Source organism: Dipodomys ordii, unplaced genomic scaffold (genome assembly GCF_000151885.1).
Source record: "Dipodomys ordii isolate 6190 unplaced genomic scaffold, Dord_2.0 Scaffold78, whole genome shotgun sequence".
NCBI classification, from domain to species: domain Eukaryota; kingdom Metazoa; phylum Chordata; class Mammalia; order Rodentia; family Heteromyidae; genus Dipodomys; species Dipodomys ordii.
Window position 1 is genome coordinate 4,716,798 of NW_012267294.1, and position 12,006 is coordinate 4,728,803.

The 12,006-nt window shown below is 37.2% G+C and overlaps 1 pseudogene; it reads right to left on the reverse strand.

Annotated features, from left to right (window-relative positions):
* Positions 1 to 244: 244 nt before the first annotated feature.
* On the reverse strand, positions 245 to 6,997 carry LOC105991875 (annotated as a pseudogene).
* Positions 6,998 to 12,006: the final 5,009 nt, after the last annotated feature.

The following is a 12,006-nucleotide window of genomic DNA, read 5'->3' on the forward strand; positions in this document are numbered from 1 at the left end:
AGATTGTCTAAAGACAGAAAATAATTTGATATACATTTAAGAAGCTAATTGACATTAAGTTATTAGGAAATTGATTATTTTTGTACTGAATTAAATGTGCTTACTAAATATTTATGACACTGAATTTTTTCTAATATATTCTCTAGTTTAAATTACAGATAAAATCATAATTTCCTTTCTAATACATCCTCTAGTTTAAATTACTGACAAAAATCATAATTTCCATTCAAATACATTCTCTAGGTTAAATTACAAACAAAATCATAGCCGACACCCAAAAAGCCAAACTGGTTGCAGAAATATTGATCCCCAGGGCAGGGATGCTGGAATCTTGTGGAGCAGTAAACCTAATTGCTCGTTTCACTTCTGAGATGAGATGAGATTCATTGTTGCCTTTGATTGTAACGAAGATCTTGCTTCCATTCTCTACTTTAAAACGTTCTTCTTTAAATCCAAATGTTTCTTCAGAGCCAGCCTCCTTTGGTGTGAGATCAGCAGCAGGGTCAAAATCATGTTGGAGCTTCTGGAAAGACTTACTTCTTCTTATGGTGTAGTTGGTAGCTGGAACACAGACAGACAGGATGGCTCACTGCAGGCACGTTGCCTGGTGGACACTGATCAGATGCTCACTATAGTTTAGAGAACGCCAGTTACAGCGTTTGTCTGGTTATACCATTGTTCTTAGTGTAACAAGTACACCAGGTTTTTAAAATGTATTATATGATCACAGAAAATTTTCATTCACTGTCATGAAGCACTGAGCCTCCCTCCCTGCCAGAATTTAGTTTATACACAGAGATATACAGAGCTGAATGAGCTTTTTGATTTGGAACAGGGAGCACAGGAATGCTCAAGTGTGCTTTCTTATGAAGCTGAAAGAAAGCAATATGAGAGGGGAAGAAGTGAGATGATCAAGTAACAGAGGAGTGGGAGGAGACCCAAAAGCTGGAGTTTGTACTAAGCTCAGGACCTAGGGCAGACCTTGACTGATGATCTCCATTACTGGTTTTCTAAGTAATAGAATGTTTTACCTCAACTTTCTCATCTGAAGCTTATCAAACCTGGAAAACATAGATTTAATCATTCAGCTCTATCAAATATTTACTCCACTGGTGAGAATTATAACCAATAGTACATGAAGTGGTTAGCACAAATAAATACATAAAGAATGAATGTTTGAAATGTTAGCTACAACTATGAATAGTTAAGAAAGGAAGTAGGATGCCCACATAAAGGCTTCATCCAACTGCTTTTAAAATTCTACCACAGTGATGTTCTAGGTGGTACCAGTGGCTCATGCTCATAATCCTACCTACCCATGAGACTTAGAGGTGAGCTTGTTGGTTTGAAGCTTAGGCAGGAAAGTCTATGAGACTTATCTCTAACTAACCAGCAGAAGCTAGAAGTTGAGCCCTGGCTCTAGTGATAGGTTAAAAGCCTTGAACAAAGAAGCTCAGACACAGTGCTGAGTCTCTGTATTCAAGGCCTGAGGCTGGCATTCTCATTTAAAAAAATATATCCTGTAGTTAGGTATGGTGGCTTCCATCTGTAATCCCAGATTCTTTGGAAGGGAAGATCTGAAGAATCTTTGCTCAAGACCGGCTGGGGCATAAAGACTCCCATCTTAACAAACATGGTAGAACATACCTGCAATCCATACTATGCAAAAGGTACAGGTAGCGGAATTGCAGTCTTCTGTCGATCCAAGCTAGAAATTTAAGACTGTCTAAAAATTCACCAAATCCAAAAGAGCAGACTCAAGTGGTAGAGTGCTTGCCTTACATGCTTAAGACAATCCCTATCCCTAATATAACAACAGAAATGAAAACTAAACAAAAAAGCTTTTCATGTTTCAAATTTGATGGTAGAACATTGAGTGCCCCTCTTTGAGATGAACACTTTATTTGTTATGTTTTGTGGAAGGATGACAGTATTTTAAGAATGAGGTAAGTAACTTTTGCCTTTTTTTTTTTGGTGCAGTTCCTGTGGCTTGAACTCTGGACCTGAGCTTCTTTTTGCTGAAGGTACTACCACTTGAGCCACAGCCCCACCTCCAGCTTTTATGAGTTTTATGAGCTTTTATGAATGTCTTAGGGACATTCCTGACTGTGCTGGCTTCAGATCAGTCACTATCCTAGATCTCTCCTCTTGAGTAGCTAGGATGATAGCAGTCATCCATCAGCACCTGGCCTGGCTAAGTTAAGATTAACATGTAGTTTCTCTATACATAGCCTTATTGGCATAATCTACCATTCTGCACATCAACCTTGTGTTCCACTGAGGGAAGTCTTCTTCTCCCTTTCCCTCCTCCACCCTTTCCTCTCCCTTTCCTTCCTCCCGTAGTTTAACTCAAATATTATGAAGGTTTTCTTCTTTAATTTTAGTGTTTGGCAGGCCTTGGTTTTGAGTTCTTGGTCTTGCACGTGCTAGGCAAGCACTCTACCACTTGAGACACACGGCCAGCCTGTGTTTGCTGTTAGCTTCATGTTTAGACAAGACCTCACTTTTGCCTTGCACCAGTCTTGGAGCAGCACCACAATCCTCCTGCCTTTGCTTCCTGAACAGCTGAGGCTGCATGCTCACCTCCACCATGTGTAGCTCCTTTGTTGTGTTATGATGGGGAATTTTAACTTTTTCTCTGAACTGTAGTCTTCCTGCAGTCTTCCTACCTCTTCATTGGCTGGAATTATAGGCAAGAGCCACTATAACAAGCTACTTTTCCTTTCTTGACCTTGATGATATCATTGGATTTCAACTCCTTCAATGGCTTCTTCTTCTCTCTCCTTATAAGAATATTTTTTGTCGGTTGTGGGGACTGAACTCTGCTCCTCGGTGCTGTCCCTGAGCTCCTCAGCTCAAAGCTAGTGCTCTACCACTGGAGCCACAGCACCACTTCCAGTTTTTTCTGCTTATGTGGCACTGAGGAATTGAAATCAGGGCTTCATGCATGCGATCTACACTGAACCACCTTCCCAGACCTCTGTATGGAAATCTTATTCTTCAGGACCCAGATAAGACTTCTTTCTCGTGAGGTCTGACTCAAGTAATTCATTGGCCTTGATATTTTCTTCCATGAACTTCTACTGCAGGGAATGGTGTTTTCCAGGTTTTTCTGGCTTAAATTTTCATTCTGATGAGATTCTATTGCTCTTGAGACTAGACTATATTTTTATGCTACCATCCAGATGTCACAATATTGTACTGGGTATATATTCGTTTTCCTTAGTTACTAGTTGGGCAATGATATACTTGATAAATTGATACCCCAAATGATGAAAGTAGAGAAGTATAAAATATTGGAATCTTATGTAATTATTTTGGTAATTCTCAATCTGTATTTCTCTTCTTGCTATAATAGGGGATCAAACTCAAGGCCTCATGGTTGTTGTTTTTTTCTGGTTAACTGGATATGGAACCTCATGGACTTCTGCCCAAAATGTGATTTTCCATGTCTCAGCTTCCTAAGTTGGTCCAGTTACATGGATGAGCCACTGGCATCTTGGTAAATCAGCAGATTCACCAGGTATGGAAAAGAGGCATGGAAAGTATGACTGGGAAAATATAAGGGCTTCACTCAAGATTATGGAAATGCTCATTTCCTCTTTGAGATATCTTTCTTTATTCTTTGCTGGCCCTTGGGCCTTGACTTCAGGGCCAGGACACAGCTTGTTTGCTCAAGGCTAGCACTCCACCACTTGAGGCTACAGCTCTACTTCTTACTTTTGTTCTTTTGGGCAGTCAATTGGATATAAAAGCCTCATGGACATTCCTGCATGGGCTAGTTTTGAATGATGATTCTCCAATGTCAGCTTTCTGAGTAGCTAGGCTTGCAGGTGTGAACCACCACTGCCCTACTCCTAAGGTATTTTATGATGTTTAAGGGGAATGCTTGCCAGCCACAATTATCCTTCCTGCCCTTCAGAAGAAAGTACAGGGTGATAATTCCCCAGTGCCTACAAGTAGCACATCACTCCTTTTAGTTTCTGTAATCAGCACAAAGGACATTTCATAAGAGACAAGTCTTCTACTGAAGGCTCCACCTTTACCAAATTAATTTAGACCTAAATATTTGATTATATGATTTCCTTCTTGGTGTTTTTAGTGGCAATACTAATATTTGATTTGATTCTGCTATCTATTGAAAAGTCAGGGGAAAATGATATATTTCCAAAGTGGTCATAGTGATTGTTTTCAACATTGAAGCAAAAGTATGGGTGATGCTCTATACTCCTTTTGGCTTATAAGAGCCTTTTTTCTATTTTTTAAAAAGCAAACATGCCAACATTAACAATAAAACAACATGCCCAAACAAATATAGCTGTGTGTGTGTGTGTGTGTGTGTGTGTGTGTGTGTGTCTGTCTGTCTGTCTGTCTGTGTCAGTCATAGGGCTTGAATGCTAGGCCTGAGCACCGTCCCTCAGCTCTTCCTATCAAGGTTAGTGCTTTACCACTTGATCTACAGTTCCATTCTGGTCTTCTGGTAGTTTATTGGAGATAAGAGTTTCACAGTCTTTCCTCCCTGGGTTGACTTTGAACTGAGATCCTCAGAACTCAGCCTCCTGAGTAGCTAGGATGACAGCCATGAGCCACCAGTGCCCAGCTACAAATATGGCTTTGAACATTCTACTTAGTAAGTGACATGCCATTTGCATTGCATGTTTTAGTACTGTGAAATGACTTGTCTGGTCATGTGTCTTTTATGATCATTGACTTAATAGAGATTGTGTCTAGGAATCTCATGCAGTTTGAAACTCAATGATTAATGAATAAATTTATAAAAGTAGAGAATGCTTAGAAAAATGATTTTCCTTGCCAGGGACAGGAAGCAGTTATTCAGGCCTCCCCAATTAAGTTTAGGATGGTTCAAACTCAGAAAAGCAGTTTGGTACAAAAGGACATGGCAAGAACGGGTTAGAATTCTAGGTTATTGATATAACTTGGCCTAATTTCTATCTCTTAGTCCTTCAGGTTTCACATCTGAAATCAAAGGAATAATGGACTACGTAGACACCTACAAATACTATTTATAAATGAGACAATAGAAAATGAAAGGTAAGGGACATTCTTTTAGAAAATGTAAAAGCTTAATGTCAAGCTTACCTTTGCCTTTATCAAGGGTACTGCCTGGGGCAGTCCATGAAAGGTGAACACGACCTCCTTCCTCCAAGCCTGTGATTTTACTGGTTGGGAACAAGGGAGTATTGTCACCAGCAGGAGGAGCTCCTGATACAGTGAATGACCCTCCTGAAGTTGGTCTGCTGACATCTTCCAGTTGAGCTCTGCCAAGTCTTCTTTAACTTCAGGTCTGGGTGGGTTCAGTCCAATTACCCCTACCCCAAAGAGTAATTTTGTAACTTTTCATATTGTCATGTGGATACTTCATCTTCTAGAGGGGTAAGTTAAAACTTAATGGCAGACACAGAAAGTGACAATTTTTAGTGAAAACAACCTTCTTGTTTTAATATAACTTTGAAATGAATGAGGAGATATTATGCTATGTTAAACCATCTTTGATCTTTATTAACTGCTTGACTAGAAATTCTTTGAGGACAAAGATCCTTTTGAACTCAGGGTCCCATTCTTACTGGCTAGACACTGTATCACTTAAGCTATGCTTCAGAGCTTCTGGGCCTCCTTAAGTTCTTTTCTGGATATGGTATCAAGGTTTCTATTGAGGCTCCCACAAATGCCCATCATGCCCTTCGTTTTGTTGTGATGGAGGTCTCAGGAATTTTTTGCCCCAGCTTGCCCAGAATTGCAATCCTGCCAATCCCTTCTTCCAGAGTAGCTGGTATGATTAGTGTGAGACATGAGCCTGCTAAAAGCATTATCTTTCATTCATCTTTGTAGTAAGCATCTTCTATAGTGCTGGCCTCATACCAGATGCTCAGTCCAAAATTTTTCATTGTAATTGAAATGAACCATGGTAGTTGTTAAAAAAACATGTGACAACCTATTTAATACTCAACCCAATAGTATGAATATAATTTGGAAACAGAGAAGTTGAATACATAATTATATAATTGACTCTTCTATATTACATAAAATTTTCAATGTTTGCCACGTGCAATGTACAAAAACATGTGACTCGTTTCAATTTTAATGCTACTTACCATTTACAACATGGCCAGGTATGTACAGAGACTTGTTCTGTCGTCTTAAACTCCGTCTAGCTGTGTGATTTCTTGCCTGGACAAGAACTGTATCTACCATTTCCATTGTATTCCATAAAATATCTGGAGTAGATACCATCATTTTTGACAGTATCAGCACCTTTAGATTCAAATAAATAGTTATCCAATAAATACAAATGGCTACTGTTTCTCTTCTTGAACAGTAATGATATCAGCAGTTTGAGAGATAGCACAGCACATATGAACACTAGAATTTGACTCCATACCAACCTTAGCTTAGCCACATGCTAATCTTTTGATATTGAAAACAGTCTAACTGTGATTGTATGTATTCAACTGATATTACTGGTTATTATTTTATAAAAGAAACTTATCAAAAAGAAAATATATCTAGTTGGGGAAATTATAGTTGAAACACGAACACTAAGAATACTGGAGCAGGATTGTATTCATCTATTCCATGAGAAACATAAAATTTTTCTTGAGGTTGAAAGATAAACGTGTTTTATTTTACTTTGTCAGACTCAGTAAAACGTTTATAAACATTATAATTTTGAAATATGTAGTATAAGCTTATATATCTCATGACTTCATCATAGAATTCTCTAGGATATGTTTTAAGTCCAATGAAATTTGAAGCACATGTTAGTTACCTGCATCATTGTCCAAGAGTGGCTGTCCAAGACTTGCTGTCCATCTTCCATTTCGATAATGACTATTATATCAATGTCCACTATAAGCATATCCTCTGCCCTGACAACTGCATGAACAATATCTGGGTCTATGTGTTGTGCTGTATTTTGACTCCTGTAAGCAGCTGCCATTACTGGAATTATGGAAGGATTTCTTGCTCCAGTGGTCATTGTGACTGATAGTAACTGAGGTTGGGCTTGATTATTTAAAAGTCTGTAAGTCCAAGTACCTGTCTGGACAAAAAAAAAGAAAACAAAACCTCCTTCAAAGCCTTGTTAATATTACTCTTTCCACCCAGTGGCAGTGGTTCAGACCTGTAATCCTAGCTCCTGGGGAGACTGAGATGTGAGGATTGCAGCTTGAAGCCAGCCAGGGCAGGAAAATCTGTAATAAATTTTAATTTCCGATTAAATCAGATAGAAAGGGAGGATTGATACCATGAATCAAGTAGAATAGTGCCAGTCTTGAGCAAAAAGAATCTTAGGGGCAGTGCCTCAGGATGAGCAACAAAACAAACTCTTTCCTTGGGATATAAACTGATTTAAAAGTATAAAGAGTTTATGTATATATACATACACAAGTACATGTATATGCATATATGTGTAAGTATACATATACATTTACATATATGTGTTGTATGCATGTAGCTTATTTGTATGTATATAGATATATGTATATGTGTGTGTGTGTAATTTTGAGGATGGAAATGGGTTTCATCTATACTAGATAATTGTCTTTTTCCAAACTACACCCCCAGCCCTAACAGTGAATTGAAAGCTGATTTTACAAACTAGTAAATAATATGAATGTGAATTATTACATATTCCATTCATTTTAATGGCAGATGACCTGTTTTAATATTAATATTGAAAATATACAAGACAAAATCATATTTATAAAGTAGTAATTAATAAAAACAAAATGAAAATGAAAAATAGAATTACCTCTGCAATGCCCAGTATTCGAAGATGGGAAGTTCAAATATTTTGCTTATGTTCTTTGAAATCTGAGGTATCATATTCTTTTCCTCTGGGATCTTGGAGAATAATTAATGGTTTTTGCATTGTCCAGGTAACAACAAACAATGTGTCATTTCCAGTGGTGCTGTCCACAGACACTGTGCCATTGGCCCATGTCTTCCCTGTGACATTCAAGACTTTGCTTTCCAACTGTTACATCAGTAAAAGGAAACACGTAAAACCAATTTGTTATTTATTTTGACAATGTGTGGGCTTGAACTCAGGGACACAAACTTGTTAGGCAGTTGCTCTGACCCTGAATTACATTTCCAGTATTTGTTTGTTTGTTTTTGTTTGTTGGTATTGGGGGGCTTGAACTCCGGGCCTGGGTGCTGACCCTGAGCTCTTCTCAAGGCTGATGCTCTACCACTTTGAGACATTGTGCCACTTGTGGTTTTCTGGTGGTTAATTGTCCATAAGACTCTCATGTAATTTCCTGCCCTGGCTTGCTTTGAACTGTGATCCTCATACCTCAGCCTCCTGAGGATGACAGGCCTAATACATATGTCTAATTGGCTTCAATTCCAAGTTTGGCACTTACTATATGACTGCACAAGCCATTTTGTTTCTTTCATTTCTAGGATAAGTAAAATTCCTTGTTCTTCAGTATATGCTAATATTTAAATAGTTTTTATTGTTCTGTCAAAGTCTGGGGCTTAAACATAGATTATTATTTAAAGTCCCTGAGAATAGCTTTTTTCTATTAGCTTAACTTAGAGTTTTGTCTTTTAATTATTTAATAAAGGAATGATTACTAATATTAATGCATAATTAAATCATAAAACAAAACATATTTAATACTGGCAGTTTAGATCTGTTTTACAGAAATGATCAATACTGTCCAAACAACATGGGGAAATTATAATGGTCTGAGTATTTATGTGTACAAAGGTGGAAATAGTTATCAAAATAAAAACATATGAGTAATAAAAGTTTTCTCTTACCTGGATGTTGTGAATAAGTTTTTCATCTTCTGTTACATAGGGGTTAATTGCAATGACAATGCCTACATATGCATTGTCAGGTAACTTTACCATTGAGCATTTTACCTCTGATAAGAGATGCAGAGCTGGGCATAGAATGTCCCTGAGACTGAACATCATTTCTGCCCAGGCTACAGTTAGATGGAAATGCAAGGAGGGTATGTATGTATCTGCCTATTAGTTTAGGAACTTGAATCAAGACCAAACTATGTGCATAAATTTGATACGGTAAAATACACTAAAATGTCTAGGTGAACTTCCTTATTCATTCTAAAGATGTAGTTATGAAGTAGCAGTAGGGATTATGCTAAACATCCTTAGCATACTCTGTGTAGATAGTCAAGCTCATAGTACTGACTGGTTATCCTTGTTATTATTAAATGTGACTTCAGGATCTCCTTACAAAAAAGCTCTTCAGGGAGAGGCAAGATGTGGTAGTGAATTAAGGGCTTAATTTTATTTATTTTTAATTTTATATTATTGTGGTGATGTGTAGATGGGTTACAGCTGAGATTCATTCAGTAGGAAAAGTTTTAGCTTCTGTGATTAGAACTTGTTTATTTCAGCTTTCAAATAATATTGAATGCTTAAGTTCTTTCATAACTTGGGAACTTAATATGCTTTAGGTAAATTTTCTTTCATTCTTTTAAATATTTTTGATTGAACACAAATGGTTCTTAGCTTGAACTTGTTGTACAATGGCATTGTGAGCTGGCTCTAAAGTTAGAAAAATACAAACCCTACTCTTTCTTGCTCATGGGATTTTTATTTTTGTAAGAATTATGCAGTTCATTTTTTAGGCTTTTTCTTTTGTTGTGCTAGAATAGTTGTGTAAAATAATTTGTACTTATAGAATTTCTAAATCTATGGATCGAATCTACAAGGTTTTCATACAAGCTCTTAATTAATATTATACCTTAGTAGTAAGCATTATAAGTATACAATCAATACAGACTTGTTATTCACTTTGATAATTAAAGTTTCCATTTTAATTCTTTTATTTTGTCATCATGTAAATACAAACTCCCAATGTTTTATGGCAAGTCCCTGTGTATGCCTAAGACTAGAGGTAGAACTGTCTGGCACACTGAAACCATAGGCTTTTTGGAATGCTCTTTCATTTTTTCTTGCTGTGCCCTTGCAGCTCCAGCCTAAGAACAGCCTCATCTGTAAAAATGTACTAAACCATCCACATGAAAAGTAATATATATTTCCTTTGAACTTGTTTGTGCCTAACATCTGCATTGCTCTTGTAATTTGCTATTTTATTACTAGTACTTGGGAGTCTTGTGCTGCTAGGTAAACTACTACTTGAATCATCCTCCCAGGTAAAAACTTTAGCTATCTTTCAGAGAGGGTCTTACTATGTCATTCCAGCCAGGCTTGGACTGCAGTCCTGTGTCGCTATCATTATGGGTGTGAGCCCCACATCCAGTCTTGCTTTTGTTGTTATTGATATGCATAGTAGCTTGTTTCCTTTCTTGGAAGGAGAATTTTTTTCTGAGTTTAATCTTTCTCAATCTTAGCTTCTTTAACTATAAAATGAAATAAAAACTAGAAGGACTGTTGGTCAGATTAAATACAAGAACAAGGGGGAAATACTTGTAAATGCTGGTGCATATTAGACTCACATGAATGCTTATTGAGGATGGAGAAAACTCAAACTGTGTAATTCCTTAGAAAGTCTAACTCACAGTTCAAGCAGGAAACCTGTATTTGAAAGGGGTAAGATGGGCTCAATGGAAGGGTGGGTAGATGAATGAAGACAGGATGAGGGAGAATACAGTCACAAGTGTCAAAACAAATCCTCCAAACTTGTGCAAAGTGAGGGAAGATGGCCTGTTGAGAGGGCAGGGTGAGGACATTGAAAAGAGGCTGACACTGATCAATATGCATTGTGTCCCTAAACTGCTTTGCTGAATGGAAACTCCTTTGTACAATTATTTAAAGATGATAAAAATGCATATTAAAATACATGTTCAGTGTTTTCCCTTGTTTCTTTTATATGGAAAAAATATGAAGGCACCTAAAGTGCCTCATGCAATGCTCTACTCTTGAGCAAGTACATTATGATTACATATAACATTACTGATGGAGAAATTAAAATCACTTCTGTAGATGAGAATTGTAGAATATAAAAGAAGAAAGCAACAACAACACAAGATAGGGCAAGAACAATTCGATAGGAAAGTTATAATGCCATCACTAGAGAGCCAAAAATTGGGTAATATTTATGGTGAAAGGATTCAGGAAGACTTTGGGAGAAAGCCATTCTTTAGGAGAGTGAAGAATGGAGAACTTATACTTTCCAAAAAGGAAACCTTTCGTATTGAAACTCAGAACATTCTGACTGGGGTAAGGTAGAATCTCAGTGTTGTTTTGATTTGCATTTCTTTTCTGGCCAGGGCTGTTGCTTATCTAATTTGTGGAAGGGAAAGGGAATCATAGAAACAGCAGGACAAAGGAAGAACTAAAGTAACAATGTAGTCACTAGGCACTATGTTGGAGATGAACTTTCCAACTGGGAGGGTGGGATGGGAAGTGAGAAGTTATAAGCGGGGAAAGTAAGACAGGTGTAACAGTGATTGTAAAATGTACTCAGTGCCTTCCTTATGTAACTGTAACCCCTGTTCATCACCTTTACAAAGAATTCAAATTTAAATTTAAATTCAGAAACACCCAGAGAACATTCCATTTCAGAGCTTACTTTTTTTTAAAGCATACTCTATTTCCACCATTTCCCTTTTCTTCTTCTTAGCAATGCCAGAAATTAATCCCAGAGCCTTATGCATGCTAGATAAGTACTATCCCTGAGCCATACCCCAGCCCTCAGTCTGTTTTCAAACATATACCACAAATAGTACTTTTGAAAACAATGACCAGAGAGTATAGGCTTGAAAAATACTTGGAAAGTAGCTTCTTTGATATACAGAAGTCATCAATAGAAGAGTTAAGAGAGTGATTTGTTGAGATTTAGGATAGGAACACATGGCCTTGTAGTTACTAAACAAGTGATTTAACACTTGAACCAGGCTTCTAGACTATTACCATTAATTTTGTATTAGTCAAAAGAATTTCTATCTTGTTTCAAGATAAGTAATTTTAAATTGGATCTTAAATTGAGGTAGACAAAACTGTAAAAATCATATTGTCACAACATTCTAGAATGTAGTCTTC